Source organism: Phascolarctos cinereus, unplaced genomic scaffold (assembly GCF_003287225.1).
Source record: "Phascolarctos cinereus isolate Bilbo 61053 unplaced genomic scaffold, phaCin_HiC Scaffold_4;HRSCAF=312, whole genome shotgun sequence".
Lineage (NCBI taxonomy): Eukaryota > Metazoa > Chordata > Mammalia > Diprotodontia > Phascolarctidae > Phascolarctos > Phascolarctos cinereus.
Window position 1 is genome coordinate 309,848,681 of NW_027555847.1, and position 16,347 is coordinate 309,865,027.

At 36.1% G+C, this 16,347-nt stretch overlaps 1 protein-coding gene and 1 pseudogene across 5 annotated transcripts in view; both read right to left on the reverse strand.

Moving 5' to 3' along the window:
* Positions 1–16,347, reverse strand: part of ATG10 (autophagy related 10) — a 301,997-nt gene that overhangs the window by 231,826 nt on the left and 53,824 nt on the right. The window lies entirely within an intron of this gene.
* On the reverse strand, positions 14,251–15,370 carry LOC110221900 (dnaJ homolog subfamily A member 1-like; annotated as a pseudogene).

The following is a 16,347-nucleotide window of genomic DNA, read 5'->3' on the forward strand; positions in this document are numbered from 1 at the left end:
CCAGGAGAACAGTGGGCACACAAACAGCAGTATTACATCACAATCAACTCTGAATGACTTAGCTATATTCAGCAATACAATGAGCCAAGAAAATTCCAAAGGACTCATGATGAAAAAAACTATCCACCTCCAGAGAAAGAATTGATGGAGTTTGGATGCAGATCAAATCATGCTATTTTTCACTTTCTTTTCTTCTTTCATTTTTTTTCATTCAAGTTTTCTTCCACAAAATGACTAATATGGAAATATAGTTTATATGATTGCACATGCATAACCTATATCAGATTGCTTATTGTCTCAGATGGGGAAGAGAGAGAAAGGGAAGGATTGAATTTGGAAATCAAAACCAAAAAACACCACAAGTGTTAAAAATTGTTTTTACATGTTATTGGTGGTTACTATTTTTTTTTAAATCTTGTTTAAATTCTGGGTTTTAAAATTTTTCTCTCTCTTTTTTTGATTTTTTTTTATCAACCTGGGATATAGGTGGCCATAAGACAGGAGTGGCTGAAAGGGACCAAGCCTAGGAATCCAGCCAAGCAGAACAAGTTGAGCAGAATGGGTAAGTACTGGAATGAAAAAATCACACTATCATAGGACGGACCGATGAGACTACTTGCCCAGGATGTGCTGGTACACCTGGCCCCAGCTTCATGCACACCTTTGCAGGCAACACCTAGAGTCTAGTCAATGAGAGTGGCACTAGGGAACTAATAAACTGATCCCAGTGCAGAATTTGCTCACTTTCCTGCCCTAATTTTATATTATCCTTAGGGTACAGGAAACTCGGGACCCACACACACATTAACTATATACAGAAAGAGATCAAAGGATTACAGTTACCTCTGACTGGCAGAGACACTGGGATTACTTCAGATTCTTCTGGAAAAGAAAATAAGCTCAGGGAAAATAAAACCTGTGAGCGAGAAAGGGTAGTCACAAGAGTGATAACCTTCAGCTAAAGCTGGCAGCCAAGAAGGACTAAACAAATCCTTGAAATCATGCACCAGTTCTGGTAGGAAAGTGACCCCAAAATATGATTCGCTGTGAGTTAGAAAAAAAAATCAAAATCAAAATCTGGGAATAAATCCTGGGTTAGCTTAAATTGTGATTGATAACAGTTATGGATTAAGTGAGAAAGGTCGTGATTTATAGGTAGGTATTTAAGTTTGCTCTACAGTATCATCTTTAAATACAAGATTTATGAATGTTTGCTCCACTTAGCATTTTTAACAAATTCAGTTTTTATAAATAATGAGTAGAACATTCAAATAAGGCATGCACCTTGTGCTTCAAAACATTTAAGTACACGAATCAGGGTACTTACTGTAAACTACTAGTAGTGAAACTTAGAAGTAGAAAAAATACCAAAGGGAAAAAATGCAACCTTTTGAGAGCTGAACTGGCAAATCTTTTTTTTTTTTGCTGCGATGGTTTCATCATTTTAAAATTTTAATTTTTTACCTTTTTTTTAATTACATGTGAAAACAATTTTTAACATTTTTTTAAAAAACTGAGTTCCAAATCCTCTCCCTTTCTCATTCACCTTTCCCCTCCCTGAGAAGGGAAGCAATTTGACATAGATTTTACATGTGCAGTCAAGAAAAACATATTTCTATATTAGTAATGTTGTAAAAGAAAACATAAACCCCACCAAAAAACATTAAGAAAAATAAATAAAGTTTAAAAAAAATGCTTCAATCTGCACTCAGAATCCAGCACTTCTTTCTCTGCCAGTGAATAGCATTTTCCATCATGAGTCCTCTGGAATTGTCTTAGATTATTGTATTGCTGAGGATAGCTAAGTCATTCAAAGTTGATCATCATACAATATTGTTTTATCATGTACATTATTCTCTTGGTTTTGCTCTCTTCATTTTGCATCAATTCACGTAAGTCTTGCCAGGTTTTTCTGAAAGCATCCTGCTCACTGTTTCTCATAGCACAATAGTATTCCATCATAATCATATACCACAATTTTTTTAGCCATTCCCCAGTTGATGGACATCCCTTTAGTTTCCAATTCTTGGCCATCACAAAAAGCTGACAAAAATATTTTTGTACATATAGGTCCTTTTTTCATCTCTTTGGGACAAAGACCTAGTAATGGATCAAATGATATGCACAATTTTATAGCCTTTGGGCATAGTTCCAAATTTCTCTCCAGAAGGGTTGGATCAGTTCACATCTCCACCAACAATGAATTAGTGTCCCAATTTCCCACATCCCCTCCAACATTTGTCATTTTCCTTTTTTGTCATATTAGCCAATCTGATAATTGTGAGGTAGTACCTCAGAGCTGTTTTAATTTTAATTTCTCTAATCAACAGTGATTCAGAGCATTTTTTCATATGACTAGAAATAGATTTGACTTGTCTGAAAACTGCTTGTTTAATTCCTTTGACCATTTATCAATTGAGGAATGACTCATATTCTTATAACTTTGACTCAGTTTTCATATAATTGAGAAATGAGATCTTTATCAGAGAAACTTGCTATAAATTTTTTTCTCAGTTTTTAACTTTCTTTGTAATCTTGTCTGCGTTGGTTTTGTTTGTGTAAAACCCTTTTAATTTAATGTAATCAATATTATCCATTTTACATCCCATAATTCTCTCTATCTGTTGTTTTGCCATAAATTCTTCCTTTATCCAAAGATCTGCCAGGTAAACTATTTCACAATCCTCTAACTTGCTTATGGTATCATCCTTTATGTCTTAACTATGTACCCATTTTGATCTTATCTTGGTATACAGTGTGAAATGTTGTTCTATATTTAGTTTCTACCAAACTGCTTTCCAATTTTCCCAGGCGTTTTTGTCCAACAGTTATTAACTAGCAAATCTAAACATAAAATGACCAGAAACATTAAATATGCCAAAAGGCTATGTGTTCTGATGGGTGGTTGTTAATTTCAAGATACAGACCTGCAGTGTAGCATCATTCACCCAAGCACCTATTTTAGGGTATCATATTAGATGATGTTTCTACAAAATGAGATGTCTATGTGGGTGCCCTGGCCATAATTGCTCCTAGGTGCCCTCCTCACCTGGAAGCTGACTCCCCTAGGTCCTATTTTCACACAGAAAGTCTGTATCTCCCTTACCTTACCAATGTCCCCATAATACCAAGTATCCAAGGAGGTAACTGATGACACCAAAGCTCCTGCCCCATCAACTCTGCCCTTTATCAACTTGGTATTCCTAATGAATGCCCAGGCAGATGAAGGCCTCTGCTAATACTCCTGCCTTAGCATGCTGATTTTTTTCTCCATGACATGAGGGAGGGGAGCTTCAGCGTTGTCCCCTTTTAGGGACTAGAGCTGGAGGTCTCCTTTCCCCAGAACCCACCACCACTAGGGGAGGAAATAATAACAATAACAATAATAGCTAATATTTATATAGCTCTTACTATGCGCCTAGCACTATGCTTTACAATGATTATTCCATTTGATCCTCAAAACAACCTGGAAAGGTAGGTGCTATTCCCATCCTCATTTTCCAGAAAAGGAAACTTAAGCAAGCTGAGGTTAAATGACTTGCCCAGGATCATAAAGCTATTAAGTGTCTGAGAGTAGGTTTGAACTCAGGTCTTTCTGACTCCAGATCCTCTATCCACTGTTCCATAAAGGCAATAAGAAATATCATTTCATGACTCTTGTCATATCATACTATAGTGTTCATGGTAAGTTTATGTAAGCAAACAAACTGCCGTGAAGATAACTGCATCACATGGATGCAACATTGGACCAATGTCCATTGAAAGAATGAAGAAGCGGAAAAGTTCTAGGAAGAGCTTGGTATAATCCCCTAAGCTAAGCCACCATACCTTGATATTGAGTGATTTCCATAAGACATCAAGTAGAGAAGACAGTAAAAATTGTTGGAAATACAGCCTGGTAATCAAAAAATGAAAGAATCCAAAAATCTATAGATTATTTAAAATGTTCATATCTATGTCATCATGAATACTTTCTTTAAGTGAGTTGAAAGGCACTAAAAATGGCAAGTACTACGAATGATATCAAAAAAGGGAAACCAACTACAGCTTATTAAAAATAATAACTCACATTTATATAGCACTTTAAGGTTTGCAAAGTGCTTTACATTCATTATCTCACTTGATCTTAAAAAATAAGAATAGGCTGTTTAAAAACAGTGCAATTAATTCATAGTCAACAGTCTTTGTGTATACTCGGACCATTACCTGCTTAGAACAAAGGTCAAAGGAAACATTAAATAAAGAAAAAGGACAAAGATGAAAAGACAGAGCATGAATTACAACCTGACCCACTTTAAACAAGAAGCACATTGATTTTTTTTAAAATGCATATAAGAAAAACATTGACTAACAATTTCTGAGAGAAGTTTAACTAAAGCAAAATACTACAGTGGCCAAAATGCGGACATTCAAAAAGTACCACCCCAGTCTGTAATTATTTACTTTTCGATCCCCACAGGGAGACATGTCAGCCAAAGTCATCACCAATTTAATGTACATGCTCATTTACAAAACACTGCAGAAAAGAATAAAATACTACGATAATACATTCACAAAACAGGGAAAAGCAGTCAAGAAGGCAAGCTGGCAGAGAAAGTGGTGTGAGATGAAGGTAAGCTATATTATTCCTAAGAGCATCCATAGATGAAAAGGGGGCAATAAGGCTCTGTCTTGAGCCCTCAATCAAGTGGTGAAATGGATACCACAAGGCCTGGAATCAGGAAGACCTGAGGTCACATCTGGCCTCAGACCCTTACTAGTTGTGTGACCCTGGGCAAGTCATTTAACTGCTGTCTGTCTCAATTTCCTCAAATGCAAAATGGGGGTAATGATAGCAGCTTTGTAAGGATCAAATGAGATAATATTTGTAAAGCACTAAATGCTTACTGCCTTTCTTGCTCCCCCCCCCTTTTTTTTCTCTCTACACTGCCTCCCTTGATAATCTGCTTACTTCCCATGGGCTCAATTATTATCTCTAGGCAGATGATTCCCAAATCTTGATCAAGTCTTAACCTTTTTCCTGACCCCATTTTCACATTGCCAGATATCTACAGAATTGTCCCAACTTACTGCATATTACTCCTCATACTCCATATAAATAGCCTGTCAGTCAATTTTCATAAACAGATATTCACAAAAGTTCTAAAAACTTCTCAAATCTATATTGGTAGAACACAGAGGCCATGTGTTAGGAAGCTTAGCTTGAATTTCATATTTAAGTTCTGATTTTTTACATAAAATTTTGTTAAATGCTCTAAATTATGCTTTGAAATGCACATATATAATTCCTACAACCAGCAGGGAATATACCTGTATATGGGAAACAGACTAAATTGATCCATGTAATTGTGTGTACAGATTACATCTATGTTATAAGATGATTCCGTAAATCAAAAATAAGTCCTGGTTTACTGGAAGAATAGGTTTATGACTTTGACTGTTTTCCATTACTGGAAAATTTACATGCTGAAAAGTAGCAAGAACCTAGGCCAAAATAAATAAATAAATAAATAGCGTGTGCACTTCAAGGGTCTGTTTCTTTCAAGAAACATGAACAAAATGGGGTTTTATTAGCTGTTTCATTAAGTTTTATTTTAGACAAAAACAAACACTGAAAGCATATGTGCAACATCTGATGCAAAAGGATTTCATTCTAAACAGTCTCTGTACAAAACTCATTAATGTAACATTAAATGTGCAGACCTGTCAAGCAATTTAAGTATAATTTAACTCATTTTAGTTTATTTATCATTTCTGACACAGTTTATTTAACATGTTCTAGTCTTTAAATCAACATGCATTCCAAGCTAATATGTTAAATCTGTCTTTTCAATGACATTTTGCAATAAATATCTATAGCATCTGTTGAGGGCAATCAGTACACTTACTTCTTATCAAGTCAGTACTTAAAGTAGCTGGATATCAGTACTTTTGTTGAAAAACTGTTAAAAGCCAGATCACTCCATATTAATCAAACTCATGTCGCCTTTCTTCACGTTCCCTTAGAGTACAAATGCAGGTTTTTGGGGTTTTTTTGGTGAGGCAATTGGGGTTAAGTGACTTACCCAGGGTCACACAGCTAGAGAGTATCGTGTGTCTGAGGCCACATTTGAACTCAGGTCCTCCTGACTGCAGGGCCGGTGCTCTATCTACTGTGCCACCTAGCCGCCCCACAAATGCAGTTTTAAAAGAAATTAAATCAACGTTTTACTATAAATAGCATTATTTTATTTAAGATATAAATGTAATATTTGAGATTTGAAGAAAAAGCTAATGCCTTCCTCTTACAGCAAATTCATTTATGTTGAGGATTAACCGTAGTACCATTGATAAAAGCTGCCAACCTCACTACTTCTCCTCTCAAAGCCCAGCATGACCTAACTAAAGTTGGTTATGTGAGAAAAATTTCATAATTATATTGTGTCAGTTTGTAACTTCAGCTTATTAGATGCCTTTGAAATAAAGATGAGTAAATTTCCTGTTAATTAAAACAGCTGCATATTGACCTATAAAATCTGAAAATGTTAAAGATGGGAGGAGGAATTAACCAAAAGTTAACTTGTCCGAGAACATTCCTGATCCCTAAGGAAAATGCAGTTTGATTAATCAAATATTTGCCTTTATTTAGATTTCAAACCCTGAATGTTAAATGCGGTGGGAAGATCTTACTATAGCTGAAGGCAGCTAATAGACCAATACCTCTTCAGTTTCATGGGACCATCCTCTCACATACTCATACACCTGAGCATTCGCTTGAATGGAAGGAAGCCTCAGCTTCCTTCCATTACACCAGACTGTGGCTGCTGTGATAGAGCGCAAAAAGTCCCAGGACTGGAGTAAAAAGATCTGGGTTCATATCCAGTTCTGTCTTGTTACAGCTGCATGATCTTTGCAGGTCATTTCATGTCTCTGCACCTCAGACTTCCATCTGTCACTCTGACTTGCAACCTGTGTCCCAGGTATGTATATCCAGGACATTGCATTAGAGTATATACCCAAGGACTATTTTTTTAAGGCAATTCAATTACTGAATCCTCAAACATAAACGGCATTATTTGTATTCATTAACAAATGAAGAAATTAAAACTGAGCTATTTATTTTTTTAATTAACAACTAAACTTCAATTTAAAATATAATCTTTAAAATGAGACACAAAATATTGCATTTTTGCTACAGTGATAACCAGGCATATAAAAAGATACAATCAAATTTCAGAACCTCTATTTTTAACCAGATAATAAAACTAACTCAAACTAACCAAAACAGATTAAAATTTTTTCCTCTTCCTGTCTTAGAGAATGAAACACTGATCACCAAATACCATGTATTTAAATTCCTCAATCACATCACAGCAATTAACTGATGAAGTCCATTCTCATTCAATGTACAAAATTATGAGTGAGTCTGTGAGGAACTGCTGGGACACTATGCTTCTCAGTTTGATTTATACATGTGCTAGTTTTAAAAAAAGCTTTCATATGAACAACCTGTAACAGATAAGACAGCAAAGCATTGGACAGAACTGCAAAAAAAAAAAAAGTGGAAGATAGAAGACTGGTCCTTCAGTGATCAAGGCATTCTTTGATGGTGTTCTAGTGCTACATTTAGGAACAGATCAATCATCACGCCACTCTCTGTAATCTGACTTCAACTTCCAACTCCTCCAAGGACACTTTACATTTTTTTGGCAATGATTCTCATATTCCTGCCAACATCTAAGCTCAGCAGTTCTCCCACTGTAGTCTTAATTTTATAAGTCTCCTGTTCAAATCAGTGGTCAGTGCATGTAATCACTGAATCTAGGAATGGATAAAATAAAATTATTTTCTCCTGATACTGTTTTGTATTAAAGTGATGCTAAGACTCAAAACCACCAGTAATCCAAGTGGATGTTTTTCTCTTTAGTGGAGGAACTGATATATCATAAACTGTTTTATACCATCATTAATTGTAAATATTTGGGATCACCTGTCATTGCAGCTAAAGGATAATGCAAGCTTTTCATGCCTGTTACCTGAGATCTAGAGCACAAAGAGCTTTAGCCTTACCCCCATCTGTAGAAAAGGCACATTGGGGGCGGGGGGGGGAACAATGAACTTAAATGAATTTAAGTTCATGGCAAACTCCCTGACTTTGCAGTTAACATCAGCAAAGTGAGCTGTTTCAGTAATAGCTTCTAGTTTTGTTTTATAGTAGCCACAGCTTCTGTTATGCCTCCCCATTTTGTGTTTGACAGAGGGACTTCAAAGTATTCAACAGGGATCCTACTTCTTGTGAAAAATCTCCATTTTTGCATCCACATATGACTCTGCTCTGTGAAGGCATAAAGAGTCTGAGAGAAACTAAAAAAAAAACAAATCAAAGGCAATTTGTTTGCTTGAAGCACATTCACATTCTAAAGAAAGGTTCAAACAATGCTCAAAGCAACATAAAAGAGTGTCTTTCACTGTTTCTTTCTTTACATTTCATTTAAACTCCCACAGTATATTCAGACACAGTAGATGTGCCATCAAAACAAATAGACATCACTGGTGACCAATCAATTTTAAGAATAACAAAGACATCATTTAACTGTTCAAAAAGAGGACAGGCATCAATTGTTAATAGTCTCTGAACAGACACAAAATGTCCAACTGGGTTATCTATTCATAGTGGCCATAGTAGCATCATCAGAATTTATTGAGACCATCTTTCCATTTAGCAAAAACACAATCTTCTATTGAACAACACCGTGCAAAGCCACAATTATATCATTTTGGATTAATTACTAAGATAGGTAATGTTCACGGAGACTGATGCTAATACTTTGCCATTACATGATATTCTTGGAGCATATTGACAAGATTTAGATACAAACTTTGCTTAACATTGTCGGCATTTTCATTGTGACCCTTAAATATTATTCCACTTTTTACCAAACACATAACAATGTCAATTAGTGGCTCCATTATGCTTTGGTTATGTCACCATTCTACTTGTTTAGACAGACAAGCCAACTTGCCTCCATTCAACAATACGTCAATAGGTTTCCCTTTATTAAATATTTATCATCCAGAGGCTGGTTTCTGAATCCCTTAACATACTGGATCATTGTGACCTTTGCTTGCTGCATCATTAAAGGAAAAGAAATAGCAGTAAAAGCAAAATGCTTGCTCTTAGACTATATTCTAACTACCTTTAGTTTTTATATCAATTGAGCTAAAAACTCCTTCATTTATTTGGCATTTTACTTCTAGGAAACATGATCAATTTGGATTGATGAGGTATTCTAGATAATCAGAACTGGCTGTCTAATCTACTTTTTGGAATATCATAGGCCAGGTCATCAAATTTCAGAACACTGGATAGCTTTGACTAGTCACATTGACTTGAACTGAGAAACAAAGTCTACTTCTTTTCATCAGTACTCGGTTAATTACCCACACTGGAACTGGTAGCAGCATTATCTTCATATAAGTTATTAACCAAGGAGTCTGCAGTATTTGCACTACTATCAGCACATTCATTATAATTCAGTTTGTCTCTCCAGTTTCTTATCTTAATGAACTGATCCATATCTTACAATTAAAAGGGGGTATCATATGATTGAATTAAAACATAAAGCCATAGGTTTGTTATGCTATTTCAGTAATGTACTTATGACAAAGATTACAAACACTACACTGTGCTAGGCATGCCTGACATGACCATTTATATAGGTCAAGGAACTATCTAGAGGAGTAGGGAGAGAGAAAGAAGAGGAGGATCCTTGGTAATGTGGTAATGCAGTAAAGAGGATCCATGCTACAAGAGAGTAAATGGAAGCTGCCAACCCCACTTCAGGTTGCTAAAGGAAAAATAAGGTCCTCAAAAGAAACTAACTTGAGAGAAGCTAGCAGTTTCCATCGGGTCCCTACCCCTGACTTGCTATACTAGAGACTTCAGGGAACTTCCCCTTGGGTGAGATCCAGGACTCCCTTTCTTGGTTGAACTGAGTTGCCATCCTCTCACTAGAAAAGCTCCTTCATTCTATATTTCCTGGCATATGTTCCCCTATGTATACTTTCTCTGATTTCTGCTTTGCTGGCTTCTTGGCTAAGTGCTATGTGTGTTCATGGTGGAACCTCCAAAGGGGTCATACCTTGGATATAAAGCTTAAACTCCTGCCCCCCCATAATGATACAGTGACCATAAGTTAGATTGAACCTGAAAATATCATCCCCTAGACTAACTCCCTCATTTAAGAGAACATACAGACATAATTCTACCAGCCCATTCCACCCCCCACTCCCACACCCTGGGAGAGGAGAGTGGCCTCTGGCCCCAATCTCAGTTTCCCTTGGAGGACAGGGAGAGAAGAGGCTAGAGCTGTCTGTTCCACCTTTGAATCTCACAATGACATCCTCAGTGGCACAGTAGATAGAACTGCAGGCCTGAAGTCAGAAAACTCATCTTCCTGAGTTCAAATCTGGCCTCATACATCTACTAGCTGTGTGACACACTGGGCAAGTCACCTTGTCTGCCTCAGTTTCCTCATCTGTAAGTAAGCTGAAGAAGGAAATGGCAAGCTACTCCAGTATCTTTTCCAAGAAAACTTCAAATGGGATCACAAAGAATTGGACACAACTGAAACAACTGAGTAACAATACACATTCATGACATATTTTCACCCAATATAATGTAATTTCTCTCAGGGGAGGGGATGTTTCATTTCTGTCTTTTCATCCCCAGTACCTATCACAGTGCCTGGCACATAGTAAGGACTAAAAGAGAGGTTCATTTGTAGAACAGGATTAAATGCTACTGAAATAATATCACTACAATAAAATCAGACTTTTCACAGAAAGTCTTGTTATATTAAATAAAAGGAATTGACTGGTCAAGATATCAGTGTTACTTTTATATAAATTTGTATTGTTTTGTGCATCCTAATTCATCATTTAAGAGGAAAAATTAACATTGGCATGTTTTATCTCTTATTTTTCAAATAAAGTTTGGGGGCTTTTCACAATTAAATTTTTATGGCAGATTGCCACTTTCTGGGTGGGTTTTTTTTTTGTTTTCATGTTTTAAAAAAACAGTTTTTATAAAAGGAGTTTGGCTGTAACACATTACATTTAAAAGGAATTTTACTGTGCAATAAAAATTTCTATGTAGCCAAAATTTTCTAACTCTTGGCCAATGGTCCATTTATCTTGAGCAATATTTTATGCAATAACATTCTAATAAAACAAAAGAATTTTAGACAGTCTCTTGGAGTTCATTATAATGTAATTTGGCCCATACTCTATTATGTGAAGCAGCTTACATAACAAAATTGCACATTTGTGTAAATAATGTTCTTAATATAACAAAAGTTTTATATGGAAAAAGCATCAGACTCACCATTAGGGGATCTTGTGTCAGGTCCCATGACCTCTGACTCAGACCATAGGGAATGTCTCAAACATGAAGGACACAGCTGTCACTAAACTTTTTACAGTTTCATTACCACTAAACCCTTTGCTATTCTCTGTGCCCAAGATGGAAGACTTGAATACCGTCTGAGATATGAAACTTGCCTAGAAGCACAAACACAATCTAAAATATATGTGTCTGCCCTAGGGCTCTGTCCTTGGTCTTCTTTTCTCTCTCTGCATCTTTCTTGGTGATTTTATCAGCTTCCTGGAAATCAGACATCATTTCTATGATTAAATATATGATTAAATGCATACAACATATAGACTAATTCTAAAACTAATGATATAGTTCTGGCTTCAACGTCTCATGCCACAAGCAACAAGGGGGCAGCTATATGGCACAGTGGATAGAGTGCCAGACCTGGAGTCAGGAAGACTCATCTTCCAGAGTTCAAATCTGGCCTCAGACACTCACTAGCTGTGTGACCCTGGGCAAGTCACTTAACCCTCTTGCTCAGTTACCTCATCTGTAAAATGAGCTGGAGAAGGAATGGCAAACCACTCCAGTATCTTTGCCCAAAAAACTCCAAATGGGGTTACGAAGAGTTGGACATGACTGGAAAACAACTGAAAACAATCAATAAAAGAAATCATTATTTCTAAGTAACAACAAAAAAGCAAAAGAATATGCTTATGTTTCAAAACTAGGTTGATTTAAAATTATACACAAATAGAGAAAGGAAAATCTGGATCAAAAGGGGAATAGACTGTGAGATCTGCATGTGATAAGACAAAGGAAAACACCACTGAGCGTCACTATATATCACTGTTGTCTTTTATGTTCAAAATGATGGGGATCTTCAAAATGAGATAACAGGTGCAAAGCTGTCTCAAACATTTTAAATCACTGTAGAAATATAAGGTCTGCTCATTACGCATAAAGTGAACCAGATAGAACATTGAATTAGATGAAAAATTGATTCAGTACAGTATTTCTTATGTTCTTAAATAGTCAGTATGTTCTATGTAATTTAGCAGCCTGTTTGTGTAGTAAGTAATAATTAAATAATTTCAAATATAACGTATTTCTTATCATAGCAAATAAAAAACATTAGCAAAAAAAAATTAGAGGCACACAAAAATTCCCATAGTAAAAAAGCACTACCAAGACTCTTCTGATATGATATTCACCAATATTTCCCCGCCTACCCCCCAGAAAAACCCCAACTCCTCTTCTATATGTGCACTTGGATTAATGAGTGTTCTCAGTAACCGGATTTATAATCTCAATGTGGAATCTCAGAGTCGCCAAGTCGGCTCATTAAATAAAAAGGCCCTACTTTTTTTATACATTGAGAACAAAACTCTGTCTAGCTTCACAATTTCCAACCAAAGCTTTCTCTTTCATTGAAAGTTCAAACTTTGACCTAAGTATTAAATTCCTGATAGGCTCAGGGCATCTTTTTATACTGAATAAATCCTTCGCAAACAGTCTCTGACTAAAACCTTAGGTTTCAAATGGCTACCCGTAAGAAAGGATGCATTGTAATTCTTTAGCTAATATTTGGTCTCCACACCACTCCCTCCCCCAAATATAACTGTGCCTTAAAGAGTATTGTAACTATCCTTTCTCAGAGATCCTCTTGGATAGACTTTTAAAAATCATGATGTTCATAAGTATTTTACTCACAACCAACACAACCTGTTCTCCCTGAAAGGACTGCTTAGGTTAGGACAAGCACATATTTAAGTAACAGACTGTTTCACAAAACTCAACCAATTACAAAGTGGAAATTCAATGCTATTGACTAGGATTCAAAATTTAGTTCAGTGAAAGCGTGTCTTCTTGGTCTACCAAAACTTCAGCAGTCTACTTCATCCTTTCTCAAAATACTGTTCATGCTGGTAGGATGATCTGTACCTTGCTTAAGTTTTTTTCTTTTTTCAATTTTTAACATTTTTATTTAAAGTTTTGAGTTCCAAATTCTATCCCTCTCTTCCTCTGTCTTCTCCCCCCTCCCTAAGATAGTAAGCAATCAGATATAGGCCATACATGTGCAATTACGTAAAACTTAAGTTCTTTTTTAACCTCCAAAGATGTGCTAAGAATATTTTTTCTTTACTTTTGCCATCATTAAAAGAAACAAAGTAGCAATGTAGTTACTTATTTTCCTCCCTTTAAATTGGATTTGCAAACTCAAGAGTACTTGGTTCAATAAAACATAGTATCATTTTAACATTAACAGAAGGCATATTTTCATGGTCCTTCAAAATTGGTTTTGATTAAGGAATATGTTGGCATTTAGAAAATAAACTTGAAGAAAAACAACCTTTTCACTTCAAAGCTTTGAAAATCTGTAACGTTATCAGGGTGAGTACCCCTTCCACTGATACAAATCACAAAACCTCTTCACAAATGGTCTTTGAGAGCTGGTAAGACCAAAATAATTCATCAACCTAGTGAAGAATCTTCTAAACTAGGTTATGCTGGATCCCAGTGGCACAACAGTGCCACCAGAATCTAGATGTAAAAGCCTTTCTTGTACTGTTGTTTCTCCCATTAGAACATAAGCCTCTTTCAAGTAGCAATATTTCCTTCTTTGCATTTTTATCCCTAGTGCTTATTTAGCAAAGTGCTTTATATTTGCTTATTGATAAATTTATTCATTTTCAGCTTGATAGGACCTTCCAAAGAATATGTTCTACTGGCATACCCTTTGGAAATCTGGGGTCACTACCATACCATGATGAGGTATCTCTTTTATTATATTATTGTTTAATTTTAATGTGTTAAGATGACTACAGGCCTTCACTCACTCACTATTGCATACAAAAGCCAGTATTACAATGAAGAATATTCACTGGCTCCCATTAAGAGGTCTGACACTGAATACCACCTCTGGGATGATTCTCATTGTCTTCATAAGCTTCTCTATTGGCATGGCTTCTTCTTTCTTGAGATGAGTCAGGGTCCACCAGTTCTACCTGATCTATTTCTTCAGTCTCCTCTACTTCCTTTCTTTCACGGAGTAACTTTTACAACAAAGATAGCTTATCTGATGAAAGAAAGTCATTCTCTGGAAGTTTACTTAAATTCAATTATCAGAATTCTTTTCTCATAAGATCGACTATAAATTGGCATGCCTTCATTCTGCATACATTTGATATTTCCATGTTTAACAATCTGCTCAGGATGAGAAGTAATGACTATAGTTCTACTATTAAGAGTTGATTAAAATTAGTCTCTGAAAGCCACACAATTCTTCAACCAACTGGATATCCATACACATGAAAAGGTCTTCACCTCATTGTGTAAATATAGCATTGTCTTTCTGATCAAAAACAATGATAATATCTCCTGGCTCATGTTCTGGCTGCTAGTCACTTTCATCATGGAATGGTATCTTCTGACCATCTTTCATGCCCCTGTCAAAATGAATCACCAGAATCTTTTTATCTCGAATAATTTTCCTTCCGTTACACCTTTTACAACTACATTTAGGGCTGTTTCATTTCCCAAAACCTTGGCATTCCATGCAAACCTGCTGAAGTTGCTGAACTATTTGCATTCCAAGAACTTTGCAATTGGGACAGCATTCTACAACTCCTCTCTTACTACCCCATTTTTCACAACTATCACAAATTACATTCTTTGCAAAGCCAGTTTTCTTGTTGCACCATTATATAAATCTTCTAAGGTCACCAACAACTGATGAACAACATTTTTACCTCTTCATTCCCATTGCATTTTTCCCACCCCCCTCCAAAAAACACTTCAAAGATATCCTTTGGAAAATCACCAGAACCATGCTCTTTGCTGGCTTGTTCTCCACCTTTGTCATTTAAGACTCTTCTTTGCATCAGAAATCACTTCCTAACCTTGAGAGATCTGTTTGAACTTTTCTCCTTCATTTGGATTCTTACCTGGGTGATATTTCAAGCATAGTTTTCTATATGCCCTTTTTAGTTCTTCCTGGGAAACACTGGGTTTTACCCAAAAAAATTATAATGTCATTTCCTTCACCATTTTCTATGGCTGGGGAGCAATACAAGTGGTATGCTATGTGTCAAAATGCCCACATCCAGTGGGATGGGGCAAAAGAGGACCACCAAAGAGACAACTGGGATGCTGGGGAAGCAAGTGGAAAAAAGAGAAGATTGGGGGGGGGGCAAGTTTTTGTATATGGAACTCAGGCAGCAGCAGCTGCTGTCCCCTGCTTCTCACTGAGTTTTCTGGAAAGTCAATGAGGTGTCTTGTAATGGCAATAAAAGAACAATCATACAATAAAAAATTAAGTTTTCCAAACACAAGTTTATTTGTTAATTTTATACAGTATCTTTACTCCACAGAGACCACTGGATAATGTCTGTCTCTTTTAATGAACCCTGAAATTTCTCTAATAGACAAGATAATATGCATACATAATAGATATCTATGCATATAAATATGAGACATTAAAATGAAATAATCTACCTTTGCTAGCTAAAGAGCATTACTATAAACAGGCTAATGTAAAAATAACAGAGATAAATGGATAGTTTGGATTTATTTTAAAATGGATTTATTGAAGTTATTAAGTTTTAGAGCATTGAATAGTTACAATCTAATTTGATTAAATGAAAATATTTATCTGACAGAGGCTTATGAAAGTTTAGGTTGTATATGACATAATAAACAGTGAAGAACTGGGTTGTATTGTCCTGCCCTAGAGGGGAAGGGAAGGGAAGAAGGGAATTAGCATCTGTATGATACCTACTATAAGCCAGGCACTATGCTAAGCACTTTATAATTGTTATCTAATCTGATCCTCACAACAAAGCTGAGAGGTAGGTACAACAATTACCCACATTTGCCAGCAGACAAAACTGAAAGAAACAGAGTAACTGACCCAGGGTCACACGCTTAGATAGTGTCTGAGGCCACATTTGAACTCAGGACTGTGTCACCAGCTGCCTCTAGAAAATCAC